This window comes from Talpa europaea (genome assembly GCF_964194135.1).
Source record: "Talpa europaea genome assembly, chromosome: 14".
Lineage (NCBI taxonomy): Eukaryota > Metazoa > Chordata > Mammalia > Eulipotyphla > Talpidae > Talpa > Talpa europaea.
In genome coordinates this window covers 67,146,902-67,164,968 of record NC_140082.1, presented here as the reverse complement: position 1 = coordinate 67,164,968, position 18,067 = coordinate 67,146,902, and the positions used below count along the sequence as shown (strand labels likewise).

Sequence of the window (18,067 nt, the reverse complement as noted above, 5' to 3'; positions counted from 1 at the left end):
GGTCTCATTCATAGCAGGAATTTAGAAAACCTAAACAAGGAACCAGGAAAAAGACTAATTAATACAAAGTAAAAATCAAAATCAACAGGCAACTATAAAACAGAGGTGAGAGGTGGGGAGGGGCGCAGAGAGGACTAGGGTCAAAATAAGGGGGGGTGCGATTGTATGGGGAATATAATCAAAATGAAAATGCACACACTGTGCAAAAATGAAAAAATGATGTAAGAATTATATAAAATAAAAATAAATAAATAATAAAAAATTATTTTCTCTCTCAATGTAACAGTAGAAAAAAATTGCATTTTTACAAGGTTTTTAATATACTAGTACTAAAATATTTAATGGACTCTGCACATAGGATCAAAGTTTCCCAGATGGTCAGAGGATGACTGTGGCAGGCATAGAAGCAGCAGAAAAGTCAGAAATGTAATGGAAATGAAGTTCATAAATGCAATGAGCTTGAGGCAGGATATTGTGAAAATACTATGTCTTTATATATAATATTTAAAAAAAAAAAGCAAGCAAGTACATCTCTAAAGAGTCAGATAGTCACACTGAAGCATTAAAATCTTTCTGAGAACCAGATGTATAAAATGAAAAATAAAATTTGACTGAGAAAGAAATATGACCAAGTTCAGCTTTCCCTTCCCACATTTGAAGAGGCAGCCCTGACCACAGCTGTGAGGCAAATGAGAGCCAGTTAATAAAAAAAAGGGGGTTCTCAAAATATGAATAAACAAGATATGAGAATTCATGATATGTGACTAAACTAGATAATGTAAGATCAGGTGAGTGAAAAGCAAGGTGGTTATAATATAATGATCACAGACAGTGCTAAATTTCCATTAAAAAGCTAATTTGCATGCTAAGCAAAAGCAATTCAAATTGGACTTTGCTAAAAACAAAGTAAGTGAAAGTCTGGAGTACATATTTAGTGCTGAGAAAACGTTCATTAAGCATAAAGCTAGAAAATGTCTTACACATCTAGAAAGCACTCCTAAATTCTCCATAAAACAAACACAAACTCTAGTTTATTATTTTACAACTTTCTCTACATTCTAAATTAACTTTCTTTATGTACCAAAATATTCTAAATGCAAAGCAGAGACACAAGTGATGGACTCCTACAGGAGGCCAGAGCCGCATGTAAGGTATTATAACAAAGTAATCCATCTCAGGAGGCATGTCGTCTCTGAATCATATGGTGTTGTAAATCAATGCTACTTCCATAAAAAATATGAATAAGTAAGTAAATAAATAGAAACCTGGAATGCATAGAAAATAAGAGAAAAATATCACCTGCCATCCTACTACCCAGAAATTTCTGTTATGATTTTACTATTTGTCCTTTTACATTTTCTGATAAATATATACACCAATATAAAAAAAAAATAAGTAATACACTTGGATCATTTCACAATGACAAACACTGACTCTCATTCTCCATCCTTGCTTTAGCTTACACATTTTCTGGAGTAAACAGTGTACCCTGTAGTAACTAGAATGATACAGAGAACAACTGGCAGAACACTCTTGGATCCCAATACTTTGGTGAGTTGCATCCCTCACCTGCCAATCCTGTAATTGTCAAAAATATTGGGAACCCTTTTGAAATTACCTTAGAAAGTCTTTTTATGTTATAGTCACATAGTATTCTGATCAGAAGTCATTTGGTCATGTCATGTCTTTTCAACAGTGTTTGTTGAAAAGGGCTTTTGACTGGTTTCTGAACGTCTAAATGATCTGCTAAGTATTTTCTTTTTTTTTTTAAAGATTTATTTATTTATTCATACAAGCACTGGGTACAGTCAGAAGAGAGGGAGGGTGAGAGAATTCACCAGAGCCCAAGCAGGGAGCAGAACAGGCAGAGTGACAAAGTACACTGCTGAGGGGTGCAGCGGGCAGCAGGAGAGGTCTGTCACGCCATGTGGGACCCTCGCCCCGTGGCTGCGGATCAAACCGGCGCTGCTGAGGCTGCGCGCAGCTTCGCAGCCCAGAGCTCAACCGCTGCGCCACCAGGGGAGGCCCGCTAAGTATTTTTGTAACTAAAGAAGATCAGAGTGTAGTATAGCTCAAAGTTGTTCTTCCTCTGGGTAGAAACATGAGGTGGTGCTGGAGTGTTTTTTTTTTTTTTTTAAGATTGATTTATTTATACAAGAACCAGGGTGCAGGCCAGATGTGCAGGAGGGTGAGAGGATTCACCAGAGACAGAGTAGGGAGCAGAATAGGCAGACTGACGAAACACACTGCTGAGGGGAGCAGCAGGCAAGACAGGAGAGCTCTGCCGCACCGTGTGGATTCTTGCTGGTCAGCCAGATCGAACTGGCACTGCAGAGGCTGCGGACAGCTTCACAGTGCTGGACTCAACTGCCTGCGCCACCAGGGAGTCCTGGTGTTGGAGTGTTAAAGGTCATGACTGGATTCCTGGCTGGACATCTCTCCCCTATTTGTGTGTAAGTTGACTTCACACAAAGCATAAAATCAAAGCATAGAAATATATTGCTTTTAAACTTTCTGATATATGCTAGATCAGATCTTCCCCCACTCCTTCTGGCTTAGAAAAAAATAATAAAATACACAGGCCATCATCTGTTTGAAATTTTGTACTGGTAAAAATAAGTTGGCATTTGCTTATATTCTTTGGTGGTTAGGTGGTTATTATTATTTTTTTTCAAGATTTATTTATTTATTCATACAAGCACTGGGTACAGTCAGAAGTGCGGGAGGGTGAGAGAATTCACCAGAACCAGAGGGGAGACCAGAGCAGGCAGACTGATGAAGTACACTGCTGAGGGGAGCAGCGGGCAGCAGGAGAGGTCTGTGCGCCATGTGGGACCCTTGCCTGGTGGCCGGGGATTGAACCGGCGCTGCAGAGGCTGCGGGCAGCTTCGCAACCCAGTGCTCAACCTCTGCGCCACCGGGGAGGCCCTCTTTTGTGATGATTAGATGAGACTATTATCAGAGCACAAAGGTTTTCATCCCATATTCCTCCAGGTTCTTCTTGGGCTGGACAGTAACCAAAACAGGATCAGAGAGGAAAGCAAAGGAAAAGTGACCAATTTAATAGCATATATATGGAGAATTTACACGGTTGTAAATTATAAAGAAAAATCCAACAGACCAGGAATATTTAGTCTTCATATGGGGACGGGGGTGGTCATGGACATAGAGGGGAGACTTCAATGATGGAGTCATTGAAGGAGGGGTTTACCTCATCCTTACTCTGAGAGTAAAGATGAGGTTCTTGGATAGAGACATATTTACTGATAAACCTAGAACTAGACAAGATCCCCAAACCACATTCTTTCAGGTATCTCTTCTTCCAAGAGGGAAGGATGAATGACTTAAGAGAGGACAGAAACTCCTCTTTGTCTTCAGGGCTCTCGCTGCTGGTAACCCAAAACAATCTGTTATTATTATTTTTAATTTTTTTAAAGATTTATTTATTTATGCATATAAGAATCGGGGTACAGGCCAGATGTATGGAAGGGTGAGAGGATTCACCAGAGACAGAGCGGGGAACAGAACAGGCAGACTGGCTGAAATACACTGCTGAAGGGAACAGCAGGCGAGACAGGAGAGGTCTGCTGCACCATATGGGTATCTTGCTGGCTGGCTGGGATCAAACCTGTGCTGCAGAGGCTGCTGGACAGCTTCACAGTGCTGTGCTCAACAGCCTACACCACCAGGGAGGCCCAACAACCTGTGTTATTAAAGGGACCAGACCTCCACAGGCTCACAGGGCCTTGAAGGGCCTTTAGTTCCCAAACCAAAGTGACAAGAGGCTTACTTTTGGCACATTGAGAAGAGCTTCTCTGACCCTTTTGGCAAGACTGCTCCACACTACATTTTATATAAGATTTTATAAAACATGAATACACATAGTTCTATTGATTAGCAAGCATCGTTGACTGAAATAGAGGCCTCAGTAGAAGTTAAAGAGTTTATTAGATAATCAAAGTGACAATTTGAACTTGAGACACAATCCAACAAATTTTACTGAGAACTGTTTCAATAATTATAATCTGAATTCAGTTTGTACATATAGGAACAGTGAGTCATCGACATGAACAATGCAATTTTTCTTGGGGAGGTGGGGCATCTGGTGTTCCTAAGTTATCTTGACTTAAGGAAATGCTGATGCTCGCCATGCATAGAAGGCAAAGATTGAGGTTTGATAACCTCCCCAATTTTCTAAAGAATGAGCTGTGCGAAGGCTAAAAGCTAGGTACCCCTTGGTAATGAAAATGAGTTAAAATCAAGTTATTTTTTGCCTTTCACACAGCAGAGTGGCAATACCTTGAAATGTTGTTTTCCACCATTGGGGCATCTAGTATTTGTAACAATGTATCAATTATGTGGCTATGGGCACTGTAGTGGCAGGAAAGCACAGTGCAGGTTCTCTAAGATCAGGGCAGGCGGGTAAAGGAGAGTCCTGAAACCCTTGGTGGCTTTTTAGGCTTTTATTGAGCTTTTTACTAGGTACATGGCAGGCAGGGGTTCCAGGGGGCCAGGAGGCCAGCCAGCAGGTGAATCTTCACTCTTCCTGGGCTCTCTGGTGTTCTCTCGTGGTCTCTGCTTCTCTTTTGCTGCTCTGCTGGTTCTGCTCTCTTCTGCTCTTTATTCTACTGGTTCCCTCTGATGCCACCCTTATAAGCCCTATCTCTGCCCAGGTGTGCCCACTTAGGCATGCCCGCACCCTAATCCAGGTGCCTGCCATCAGGCATGCATGCAGGACCGCAGGAATCCATCATTGATGCCAATGTCCAGAGGGCAGAAAAGCCTGAGAATCACCAACCCCACAGGCACTGATCAGGGTAAAGGGGGCTGGGCAGGGGAGTTGCTCTTCCGCCTCTCTCAGTGTTGATGGCTTTCTTGCTCTGTCCGTCTGCCTGCCTGTGTATAAGTGCCTGTGTTTCTGCACTAAAGTTCTGCAAAATCTACCAAAGGCTCCAAATTCTCTTCTCACCTGTGAGAACTGACAATGAACCTATCCAGCCTGGGATGGTTGCATGACACTGTGGCTTAATTTTTCTTTACTTTCTTGGCCATTACTGGGGGATTAACTATTTTAACTGCAGACAGTAGATTCCTGTATGGCAGTTTCAAAGAGGAGTAGTGAGCCATTTCTGGCTTAGAAGTCTATGCAGATGGCTTTGCTCTCTTTCCTGCCAGGCCAGGGAGGAGGAGGGGTTCGCAGAACATTTACAGTATGTTCACAGTCTTTTCTGAGTAAATGAGTGAGTAAATAGAATAATCTTTTGATGACAAGATTAGAGTTCTTTGGTATCTATTGCTTCAAACTTGAAATATAGTGTGAGCTGTAATCCTTTGCATTAGCACTTAAACAATACAAGGTTCTAGCCATCTTTCATTATCTGCTAAACAATTTTTAATGGAATTACTGAGAATTATAAACTCAAGACAAGGAACCTCAAGTATACTTCCCTCTTTCTTTTTTAACCTATTATTTTTTTTTAAAGATTTATTTATTTATTTATTTATTTATTTATTTATACAAGAACCGGGATACAGTCAGAAGCGCAGGAGGGTGAGAGAATTCACCAGAGCCACAGCGGGGAGCAGAACAGGCAGACTGATGAAATACACTGCTGAGGGGAGCAGTGGGCGCAGCAGGAGAGGTCTGCATGCCATGTGGGAACCCCTCCTGTGGCTGAGGATCAAATGGCGTACAGGGGAGCCCCTATACTTCCTTCTTAAAAGTGTTGCATCAAGGCTCCATATCACAACAGTATAGGTGCAAAAAGGTCATTATTTTTAAACTTACAAAGTGATGAGTTTTAGCATATACTATAATTATTAAATGCTGCTATATGGAGTTCAAAGCCTTTGGAATTCAATTTTTTCTAATGTGAATTCCTTTATCCCAAAATTCTTCTCTGGAGAAGAATGCCTTCTGTCACATTAAAAACTCTACCAAGGAATATAGATGAAATTTGACAACCAATCATTAATAAGTAACTAAACAGGTCACCATTGTAGCCACCAACCCTCCACTTTATAAAAAGAAAAACTCCCTGTGACTAAAAATTGAGAAATAAGTGAAACTTTAACCACTGAATTCTCTCTGTAGGATTAACTGTCAACTCACCAAATTGTACTCCTCTCGATTAGTCGCCATTATTAACTGTTAAGTGGGTCCACCTGCATTCCTGGGATCTTGGGAAATGGATTATCCTTAATAAATTTTTCTGTGTCCCTCTGGGGTTGGCAGTGTCATCTGATACATACATCTGCTGACTGCTGAGAAAACACCCTGCTGGGAAGTCAAACACCTTGACCACTATCACCTGAGCTGTCCACACCTCGTTGGGCCTGGAAATAGAAAGCCCTGAAATCCTCTCACTTTCCTTCACCCCTTATAAAATCCCAGCACTCCTGCCACTTGGGGAATCAGTTGTTCTGGGGGGCACCTATCTACTGACTCCCTTGATGGCTATCTGGAATAAAAATTCTTCATGTAAAGACAATTCTTATGATTCAGAGTTAGGCTTTCTGGGAATGAGTGAAAGACCTGGTTTGGTGATTTATACCATTAGAAGTGAGGGATGTTTTAGTACCTGAAACTATCATTGTGATTCTTTAGAGGACACAGCCTTCTGGAGGTTAGCAATATCAACTCACTGTATAAAATATTTTTTGAGACTTCCGGTATATTTCAGGTGTTGCTATAACACCAAAGATTACCAATGTTATTACAGAATCAGCCTGCAAGCTGAACAAACTGTGTAGCATCAGCATCCACCATTGCTGAGAAAGGATTCCTGTTTTAAATAGACTTTCAATCTTACTAAATTCACCGTTGTTTTTGACAGTCTCTACAAGCTTCTGAAATAATCCCCACCTTGTTTTTCTTCCTATACTTGTTTATTTCAGTTTTGTTCACATTTTTTTTCCTAAAGGTTTCCAACCTTTAGAAATTGACGTCAACATGGAGGTGAGTTATGAAGTCGTTTCTTATCCTCTGTCCTTTTCAGCTACTACTTAGAAAGCCCATTCTTTTTAACCACTCCAGGATTTTTCTGAAGGCCCAATCATTTGTCTCTGCACAGCTTCACATAGGTGACTGTAGGGTAAGTGAAAATTTTCAGGATTTTCTGCCCTCCCACCAATAGCATTAAAGATAAATCCTAGCAGTCCTGCATGCATACCTGATGGTGGGCACCTGCAGTAGGGTGTGGGCATGCATGTGTGGGCACACCTGGGCCGAGAGACTAGGCTTATAAGGGTGGTGTTACGAGGACACCAGAAAAGCAGCAGAACAAGAGCAGTAAACAGTAACAGCAACAGCAGCAGAAGTAGCATCAGAAAAGAGCCCAGAAAGAGTGAAGACTCGCCAGGGGCTGGGAGGCCTGCCAACCTCTTGGCCCCCCGGCCCCTGTTTGCTGTGTACCTGGTGCTGCACAACAAATGGTGTATAAAAGCTCAATAAAAGCCTGAAAAGCCACCAATGGCTCCATGACTCTCCTTTACCCATCTGCTGGGATCATAGAGAACCTGCTCTGCATCTTGCTGGCACTACAGTTCCTTGCAGACCATGTTCAAAATAGTAATCCCCAGCTACGTTTCTTACCACCAGACATCCTAATTAAAATCTTAAAAGCCACTTAGGAAATTCTAATGGGCTATGGATATTCTCTTTTAAAAAAATCTATTAAATGTAACCACTTTTTCATACCTTCATTGTCTGTCTTCAGAGAACAATCATATTTTGTGTAATTCCTACTGACTCCTAACCAAACTCATCTGGGGAGTTTCTTGAATTCTTTATACTCTATGCTAGAATCTTGGGGAGCGCAGAGTTTAACTAAATTCTCAAAGTGATTGCAATATGCCTCCGAACAGATTAGGTACCTGACATATGTTATTGCAATTAATCTTGACCACAACCCTATGAGGCTGTCATGTAATGATTTATAGAGGAAAAAACTTTAGCTTCAGATATGCTAAGTTTATCTCAGCTAAGATGCCACGCCTACTAAGTAATAGAACAAAGATTCAATGTTTTTCTGAGTACATTTGTTTCCTCCTGAGTTATTGTTTGCTCTCCATTCACTTACCCAGTGGATTCTTCACTTTAACCTGCATAAATTGTAAGAGGGTTGTGCTTTTTTTTTTTTCAAAATGCAAGTTTCTAAAGCAAACCCACAGTCATTCTGATTCCAAAAAAAAATAATGTTAAACCCAGGAATGTGAATTAATCACACAGTGATTATAAAATAAGCATCTAATATATGCTCTTTTTTGAGGGGGGGAAATGGGTATCTCATTAGACATATTATTACTAACATTTTACCCCCAAATGCAAATAGAACATGCTAATTTTCTTTTTATCCCTTAAGTGAATCCCAATTAATTTCAAAATAAAGCCCAAATCCCTAAGCATAGTGCACATGATCTTTATCTGGGGTCAGTCTTATCTGCCTCATCTTTTGCATCTTTCTCTCTCTAGTATTTTGCATTCTAGTTATAGGGAATGTAATACCTGCTCTTTGGTGACAAAGTCAAAACATTTTGTATCTCTAAGTCTTTGCACATCCTGTGGTCCTTATTTGGAAAGTCTGTAATTATTTAAATCCATTTACCTGCTGTCATTCCTCCAGAGTTGCTCCTTCTGGTGATTCCTTAACACTAAGGACTTCTCTTATTTTAACATTTTTATGCTCCAGTACACTTGTCTCTTGCTTGTCTGCCTCTCATGACACTCTTGGTGGTTGAAACTGACAATTCCACATTGTATCTTCAGGTTTAGCATAGTCATTATACAAAATAGGCCCTTATTAAATGTTTGATCCATTGAAAAATTTTATCAATCACGTTCTGGCAGAAAATTGGAAAAGCTTAAAAAATTCTATGGCTTTATGTTGGCATTTTGATATATGTTATTAAGATGTATGATCAGTCTCAATCTTTCTTAATTTCAGAGAATCATAATTGTTAGAAATAGAAGGAATTTTGAAGGCCCTCTTTGTTTTACAGATAGGAAGAGAAAAAATTGGATAAACTTAAGTAACTTTCCCAAGTTTATTCAGCAAGTTCATTGGATACCAAATGTTTTTCTTTCCCTGACCTAGTAAATCTTTCACTATCCTGTGTACTTCCCCCACTGCGCTTTTATTCTAGTTTATCAGGAATAAACACACCCACTCTGTCTGAGGCAATGGGCCAGATCTGTTATCTCAGCATTGCAGTTCTTCATTCCTTCAGGCATCAGCACTTGAACATCTGATATGCACTGACATTGTGCCAGTTGCCAAAAATGTGAATTTCACAAGAGTGGCCCAGCCAAACAAGCTTATAGTCTAGAAGACAGATGACATGCAGCAAGTAAAACACAGTTCCATTGGGGCTTGCATTCCAGCCTGCTCAAATGGGCACTTCATCATATAATGGAACTAAACATGAAATGAAACGTCAGTGATAAAATATGCAAATGGCACTGTTCACGTCTTTACCAAATCTGTAATAAGGACCTAAAGATCAATACAATATAATAAAGTCCACACTTGTGAAGTCTCATCTTAATTTCCATGGAACTGTCACAAGGGGGCCTTTTAATATTCTCTGACTCCCAAGAAAGAAAAAAATATAAAATAATGACCTTAAGAGCATAATATCTGAACCTGAATAGAGACACAGTAGAAAGAAGCACTATTATCAACCGTTAATATCACACTTCCAGCCTAGAGTGATTTACACAAAAATTGGAGAGTATCATAGATATTTCTTGATTCAGTTTTCATTGATTTTCTATCTACTCAATTCACATTCCTGGATATGTGGACAATTCACACATCTCATGGGAATTTTCAATGACTTCAACATACTTATTTTCTAAAATAAGTCTCCTGTGGAAATTGGTCAAATTACTGTTAAAATGAAGACAGGGTGTTGACCAACAGATAATGCGTATTATCAGAGAAGTCTGATCTGGCATTGTATGGGCAGCAGTCAATAGTAAACTGACTGGGACCTTAGGTGCTCAGGGTAAACCTCTTACAAAAGAGGTGACTGCAGGCAAAACATGAGAGGTGGAAGCAAAAGGAAGACAGCACCCAAGATAAAAAAACAATGAGAACTAAGTTACTGCAGGAAAAGCATGCTTTTAAAGCCCAAGAAAACTTCTGGACTTACTACACCATAGCACAGAAGTTAGTATTGGAGATATGTTACAAAATGCATCTCCATGAAAGGGAAGGGTTCACTGTAGTGAAGTACATTTTTGGCTTCCACTTCCCTGTAGTTGCCTTGGATTATAAGTCCCAGTATGCCATGAACCAGAATTCCTGAATGAGAGACAGTTGGGAAGGAGTGAGATAGATTTATAAATTGAGGTGTAATGAAGGGGATACATGTGGAGGGGAGAAACTTAGACAAGACACATGTGAAGAGACATATGGGCAATAGACACATGGAGAGGTTGCTGCTAGGACTTCAGCATTTTTGCAGACAATGGCAACTATTACCTTGACCTTGTGGATGATATAGAGTATATTTTGAATTTCAGTTCTCTCCTGTTCCAGCTCTCTGGGATCTGCCCTAATCCCCTTTCTGTGGTTCTGTGTTGGAAGATGCCTTAAACTTATGGTAAGATTTCTGACCTTAGTCACTCCACACCCAAGTCTCTGTGACTGGGTATTTGCACATGAAGGGACAGTCATTTTTGGAATATGATCCAGAGTCAGTTACTTGAAATCATTTTTCTGTTCTCTCTCTCCCCTCTCCTTTTGAACTTTCACATTAATTAAAGATTTTGCACACTAAGAGTTTGCTTTCTTTCTTTTTGTGTACGTGGATATAAACCCTTTTTGAATGTGCAAAATAGTTCTTTCTCCCTAACAGTTTGGGTTTCCTGGGTAATCCTTGGTCACATGGTTACAGGAGATGTCAAGACAAGACAGGCAGGGAACTTAAATCTCATGTGTATCACAACCTTGTCCAGAACAATTTAGAGTGACACACTCAAGTCTCAAAGAACATCAGTATCTACTTTGTGCAGGAAAAAAAAAAATCTCCTGGCACAGACATTCAGATGAATTTTGGGCTAAAAATGCAGTGCAAGGATTTGTTGCTTAAAGCCTTAAAAACTGAAATTGTCTTTTTTTTTTTAAGACTTATGCTTGTTTATTTATGTATATAGGAACTGAAGTGTAGGCCAGAGGTGCTGGGGGTGAGAGGATTCACCGGAGACAAAGTAGGGAGCAGAACAGGCAGATCTACTGAAATATACTGCTGTGGGCAGTAGCGGGCAAGACAGGAGAGGTCTGCTGTGCCATGTAGTTTATTTAGTTCCCTGGTGGGGGATAGACTCATGCTGCAGTGGCTGGCAATAATTTAATAGTGCTGAGACTTTAACCCCTGCGCTATCAGGGTGGCCCAGGAACTTTTTTGGGGAGTGAAATAAATTGGGAAGTTCCAACAGTCAGCAACATGTTCACTGAATAGTGTCCCTTCTCTGTAAAATACCTGTGGTGTGTCCTGGGGAAAGCAAGCTGAGACCTCAGAGTCTCCCTGAAAGAAGAGGGCAGAAGTGGACCAGGTGTAGGAAAAGCATTAAGGTGGGGAAATCCAGACAGAAGTTCAGGTCTGTGGATTGGGGCATTGTATTATATCGAAAGTTTTACAAGAAACTGCAGTGGTGTAGAGTCTACATTTCCTCCTGGAGTTAATTTCTAAGGATACAATACAGAGTTCACAGATATCAAATTTTAATCTAAACATTCCTACCCCATTCAAGGTGGATGAGTAAATAAAGGTAGCCCTACATAAATAGCCAAAGTCTGATGATGTTTATGTTGTTGAATAAAATATGAGCAAAGTAGAGAAACTGATGATAAGGTGATCACAGGAGGAAACAGTTAAATAAGCTCATCTAGACCAAGGAGGGGTGAGGGGCACTAAACACTGCTTACAAAGGTCAGGCATTGCTTTCCGAATTTTGGTGGACAGTTATGAGAGTAGCCCTGCTTTGACCCTCAGAACATAAAAATAAGCAATCAGTTACAAACAATCATTTTAATTGTTTGTTTGTTTTTAAATAACAGGTCTACAAGCAAAATATAAGAATATTCATTAAAAGTATCCATCAAGGCTTTCTTTATATTTTTCTCCTCACTAACTTAGTCAATACTCCACTTGCCTCAGGCTAAATGTTGGGGTTCTTGACTATAATCAAGAGAGGTACTTTCTACAAAAGCAGCTGAAACAGATTATCCATGGAAAAGATAGCTGTGCTTTCCAGTCCCAAAAGGATTCAGAATTCGTGATTATCAGATATGGCTGTGCTTCCACAGGTTCAATGAACTTTTTGAAAACTATATACCACACTCAAATAATCTTTTTGAATAAGAAACCTGGCAAGAGGAAATGTCAACATCATTAATCATATATTAAGTTTCATTAAAATTTAAAGTTTGAAATAATTAACTTCTGCTGCTTCCCAAAGCGATAATTATAGGCCATCAGGAAGGATAACACTCTTCCAAGTTTCCTCCTTTAAACATTAAATGCTAAAGATATTAGCATTATTTTTAAAGTAATCTTGGATATTTTAGCTATGGATATATAAAAAATACTTTTTGGGTATTGGTTATACCTTATAGTTCTGGAAATATGAAAATTACTTGACTCAATGGTGACAATAACATCAATATGTACCTTTTTATATGAAAGTAGACTTTAGAAGCATAAAAATATCTGTTTTTTAAATGTTTGAAGAGTTATTTTTTCCTTATTGAAAAGCATTTATCTTTTATTCCTACTTATTGAAAGATACTTATTAAATGCCATTTAGAAAAAAATATGTATGTTAGATTATCCTATTCAATATTAGTAATTCCTCTGAAGGTTTCATTTTCTAACTACCATATGGTTCAGTTTAAGTATATAATCTATAAACATCTGTCTCTCCATTCAAAATCCCCAGTTATTCTCCTAAGGAAAACTCCACCACTAGATAACACATATGGATTAACAATATTATTCTTTAACTGATACTTGTTTTCATATGAAAATTACTGCCCATGAAGAGAGTGGAGGGACATAGTCAACAGACTCCAAGACAACAAATGCCAACCAAGAATACTCTATCCCTCAAAACTTTCCTTCTTCTTTGAAGAAAGAATAAGGTCCTTCCCAGGCAAACAGAAACTCTGAAATTTCATTACGACTAAACCCCCACTCCAAAAAACACTACAAGGAGTCCTAAAGCCAGAACGAACAGAGGGATGAGTAACAATGAAAGAAGGCCAAAAAAAAAAAGTTATTAAAAGAATAAATAAATAAAACCAGAGGAAAGAAAAACACAATGGCAAATATAGATACTGACATATCAAAATTAACTCTAAATGTAAATGGACTAAACTCTTCAATAAAAAGACATGGAGTTGCAGGCTAGATTAAGAAACAAAACCCAACCTTTTGCTGCCTCCAGGAAACACATTTAACTACAAAAGATAAAAATAGACTCAAAGTTAAAGGATGGAAAACAATCCTAGAAGCTAATGGACCAAAAAAGAAAGCAGGAACAGCTATACTTATATCAGATAAAACAGGTTTCAAACTCAAAAAGGTAAAAAGAGACCCCAATGGTCACTGCATTATGATCAAGGGGACAATAGTTCAAGAAGAAATAACACTCATTAGGAGTCCTAAAGCCAGAACCTCAGAGCGACGAATAACAATGAAAGAAGGCCAAAAAAAAAAAAAAGTTATTAAAAGAATAAATAAATAAAATCAAAGGAAAGACAAACACAATGGCAAATACAGATGTTAACATATCAATATTAACTCTAAATGTAAATGGACTAAACTCTTCAATAAAAAGACACAGAGTTGCAGCCTGGATTAAGAAACAAAACCCAACCTTTTGCTGTCTCCAGGAAACACATTTAGCTACAAAAGATAAAAATAGGCTCAAAGTTAAAGGATGGAAAACAATCCTACAAGCAAATGGACCAAAAAAGAAAGCAGGAACAGCTATACTTATATCAGATAAAACAGATTTCAAACTCAAAAAGATAAAAAGAGACCCCAATGGTCACTACATTATGATCAAGGGGACAATACTTCAAGAAGAAATAACACTCATTAACATATACTCACCAAACGAAGGAGCACCAAAATATATCAGACAACTGTTGTCCTCTCTGAAAACAGACATCAGAGAAAACACATACGTAGTGGGAGACTTCAACACACCACTATCAACAATGGATAGATCAACAAGACAAAAAATAAGTAAAGAAACCAAAGCTCTAAATAAAGACCTAGAGCAATTGGGCTTAACAGACATCTATAGAACACTAAACCCCAAAAAAAACGGAGTACACATTTTTCTCAAGCGCACACGGATCATTCTCCAGGATCGATCACATACTGGGGCACAAGACAAACATCAACAGATACACCAAGAATGAAATCATATCAACCATCTTTTCTGACCATGAAGGCATCAAACTAGAAATAAACCATAAAAAGAAGGCAAGGAACTTTCCTACCTCATGGAGATTAAAAACCACACTACTGGAAGACCATTGGACTAATGAGGAGATCAAAGAAGAAATTAAAAAATTTTTTGAATTGAACGACAAGGAGGACACCAATATCCTAAATGTATGGGATGCAGCAAAAGCAGTAATAAGAGGAAAATATATAGCAATAGAAGCTCACATCAAGAAACAAGAAAGAACGCAAAGAAACAACCTAATCTCGAAGCTCAAAGATCTAGAAAAAGAACAACAAAAAAACCCCAAAACCAGTAGAAGAAAAGAAATAATAAAAACCAAAGCAGAAATAAATGAAATTGAAACTAAAAAAACAATCCAAAAGATCAATGAAACCAAGAGCTGGTTCTTTGAAAAAATCAATAAAATAGACAAACCCCTAGCCAGGCTCACAAAGGAAAAAAGGGAGAAAGCACAAATAAACAGGATCATCAATGAAAGAGGAGAAATCACAACGGACACAGCAGAAATCAAAAGAATAATCAGTAACTACTATGAACAGTTATATTGAAACAAGTTTAACAATCTAGAGGAGATGGACAAATTCCTACAACTCTACAATCACCCAAAGCTAGATAAAGAAGAAATAGAACACCTAAACAGACCAATTACAAGCAGCGAAATTGAAATGGTAATCAAAAACCTCCCCAAAAACAAAAGCCCAGGACCTGATGGATTTACAAATGAATTCTACCAAACATTCAGAGACGAATTAGTGCCTATCCTTCACAAACTCTTCCAAAAAATTGAGAAGGAAGGGAAAATACCAAACACGTTCTATGAAGCCAACATCACACTAATACCAAAACCGAACAAGGACAACACAAAAAAGGAAAACTACAGGCCAATCTCCCTAATGAACACTGATGCAAAAATCCTCAATAAAATTTTAGCTATCAGAATCCAACAATGTATCCATAAGATAATTCACCACGACCAAGTTGGATTCATTCCAGGGGCACAAGGATGGTTTAACATCCGAAAATCAATCAACGTTATCCAACACATCAACAAAAAGAAATATAAAAACCATATGATAATATCAATAGATGCTGAGAAAGCTTTCGACAAAGTGCAACACCCATTCATGATAAAAGCCCTTGAAATTCTTGGGATACAAGGAACATACCTCAACATCATAAAGGCCATCTATGACAAGCCAACAGCCAGTATCATTCTCAATGGTGAAAAGCTGAAAGCAATTCCATTAAGATCTGGAACAAGACAAGGATGTCCACTCTCACCATTGCTTTTCAATATAATACTGGAAGTCCTAGCCAGGGCAATAAGACAAGAGAAAGACATCCAAGGAATCCAAATAGGAAAAGAAGAAGTCAAACTATCACTATTTGCAGACGATATGATATTATACATAGAGAACCCCAAAAACTCCACAGAAAAGCTAATTCAACTCATCAATCAGTTCAGTAAAGTGGCAGGATACAAAATCAACACGCAAAAGTCAGTAGCCTTCCTATACACAAACAATAAATCTGAAGAAGAAGAAATCAAAAAGACCATCCCTTTTGTTATTGAAACAAAAAAAATCAAATATTTGGGAATAAATCTAACAAAAGAGGTAAAGGACCTATACAAAGAAAACTATAAAACACTGTTAAAAGAAATAGAAGAAGACACAAAGAAATGGAGAGACATCCCCTGCTCATGGATTGGAAGAATAAACATTATTAAAATGGCCATCCTTCCAAAAGCAATATACAGATTCAATGCTATTCCAATCAAAATTTCAATGTCATTCTTCAAAGAAATAGAACAATTATTGATGAAATTCATATGGAATCACAAAAAACCCCGAATAGCCAAAGCTCTCCTGAAAAAAAAAGAAGGGAATGGAGGCATCAGACTCCCAGACTTCAAACTATACTACAAAGCCATAATCATCAAAACTGCATGGTATTGGAACAAGAACAGACATACAGACCAATGGAATCGAATAGAAAATCCAGAAATAAACCCACAGATTTATGGTCAACTAATCTTTGACAAAGGAGCAAAGACTATGCATTGGAGCAAGGAAAGTTTGTTCAATAAATGGTGCTGGGAAAACTGGGTCGCTACATGCAAAAGAATGAAGCTTGACCACCACCTCACACCATACACAAAAATCAACTCAAAATGGATTAAAGAACTAGACATAAGACCTGAAACCATAAAATATATAGAAGGAAATATAGGCGAAACACTACGTGATTTGCACATCAAAGACATCTTTACACACACATCACCCAAAGCAGTGATAGTGAAGGCAAAGATAAACAGCTGGGACTATATCAAATTAAAGAGCTTTTGCACAGCAAAAGAGACAATAACAAAAACAAAGAGAAACCCCACCAACTGGGAGAACATTTTTGCACCCAACACTAATGATAAAGGACTGATCACAAAAATCTGCAAAGAGCTGATGAGACTCAACAACAACAAAGAAAATAATCCAGTCAAAAAATGGGCAGAAGAGCTTAAAAGAAACTTCTCTGAAGAGGAAATGCAAATGGCCAACAGGCATATGAAAAAATGTTCAACATCACTTGTCATCAGGGAAATGCAAATCAAAACTAGCATGAGATACCATCTTACACCAGTGAGAATGGCACATATTAAAAAAACTAGCAACAACAAATGTTGGCGAGGGTGTGGAGAAAAAGGAACTCTTCTGCACTGTTGGTGGGAGTGCAAACTGGTCCAACCACTGTGGAAAGCTGTGTGGAGATTTCTGAACCTACTAAACATAGAGCTTCCATATGACCCAGCAATTCCACTCCTAGGTATTTACCCAAAGGACACAGAAACATCAATTCCAAAGAACACCTGCACCCCTATGTTTATAGCAGCACTGTTTACAATAGCTAAGCTTTGGAAACAACCCAAATGCCCAAAAATAGATGACTGGATCAAGAAGATGTGGTACATATATACCTTGGAATATTACTCAGCATTCAAAAAAGATAAACACATGCAATTTGCTGCAACATGGATGGCGCTGGAAGGGATCATGCTCAGCGAAATAAGCCAAAAAGAAAAAGAAAAATACCGGATGGTCTCACTCATAGCAGGAATCTAGAAAACTTAAATAAGAGACCAGGAAAATGAATAACTATAAGAAAGTGAAAATCAAAATCAACAAAAAACTATGAACCAGAGACACTTTTATGGGGGCGGGGGCGGGAGGGGAGGGATTGGGGTCAGAATGGGGGGCTGCAATTGTATGGGGAATATAACAATAAAATTTATTAAAAAAAAAAAAAGAAATAACACTCATTAACATATACTCACCAAATGAAGGAACACCAAAATATATCAGACAACTATTATCATCTTTGAAAACAGACATCAGAGAACACACATATGTAGTAGGAGACTTCAACACGCCACTATCAACAATGGATAGATCAACGAGACAAAATAAGTAAAGACACTAAAGCTCTAAATAAGGATCTAGAGCGCTAGGGCTTAACAGATATCTACAGAACACTAAACCCCAAAAAGTCTGAGTACACATTTTTCTCAAGCACACATGGATCATT

The 18,067-nt window shown here is 38.4% G+C and overlaps 1 protein-coding gene across 2 annotated transcripts in view; it reads right to left on the bottom strand.

Moving 5' to 3' along the window:
• Positions 1-18,067, bottom strand: part of PLD5 (phospholipase D family member 5) — a gene marked incomplete at its 5' end in the record, with an annotated part of 439,585 nt that overhangs the window by 233,856 nt on the left and 187,662 nt on the right. The window lies entirely within an intron of this gene.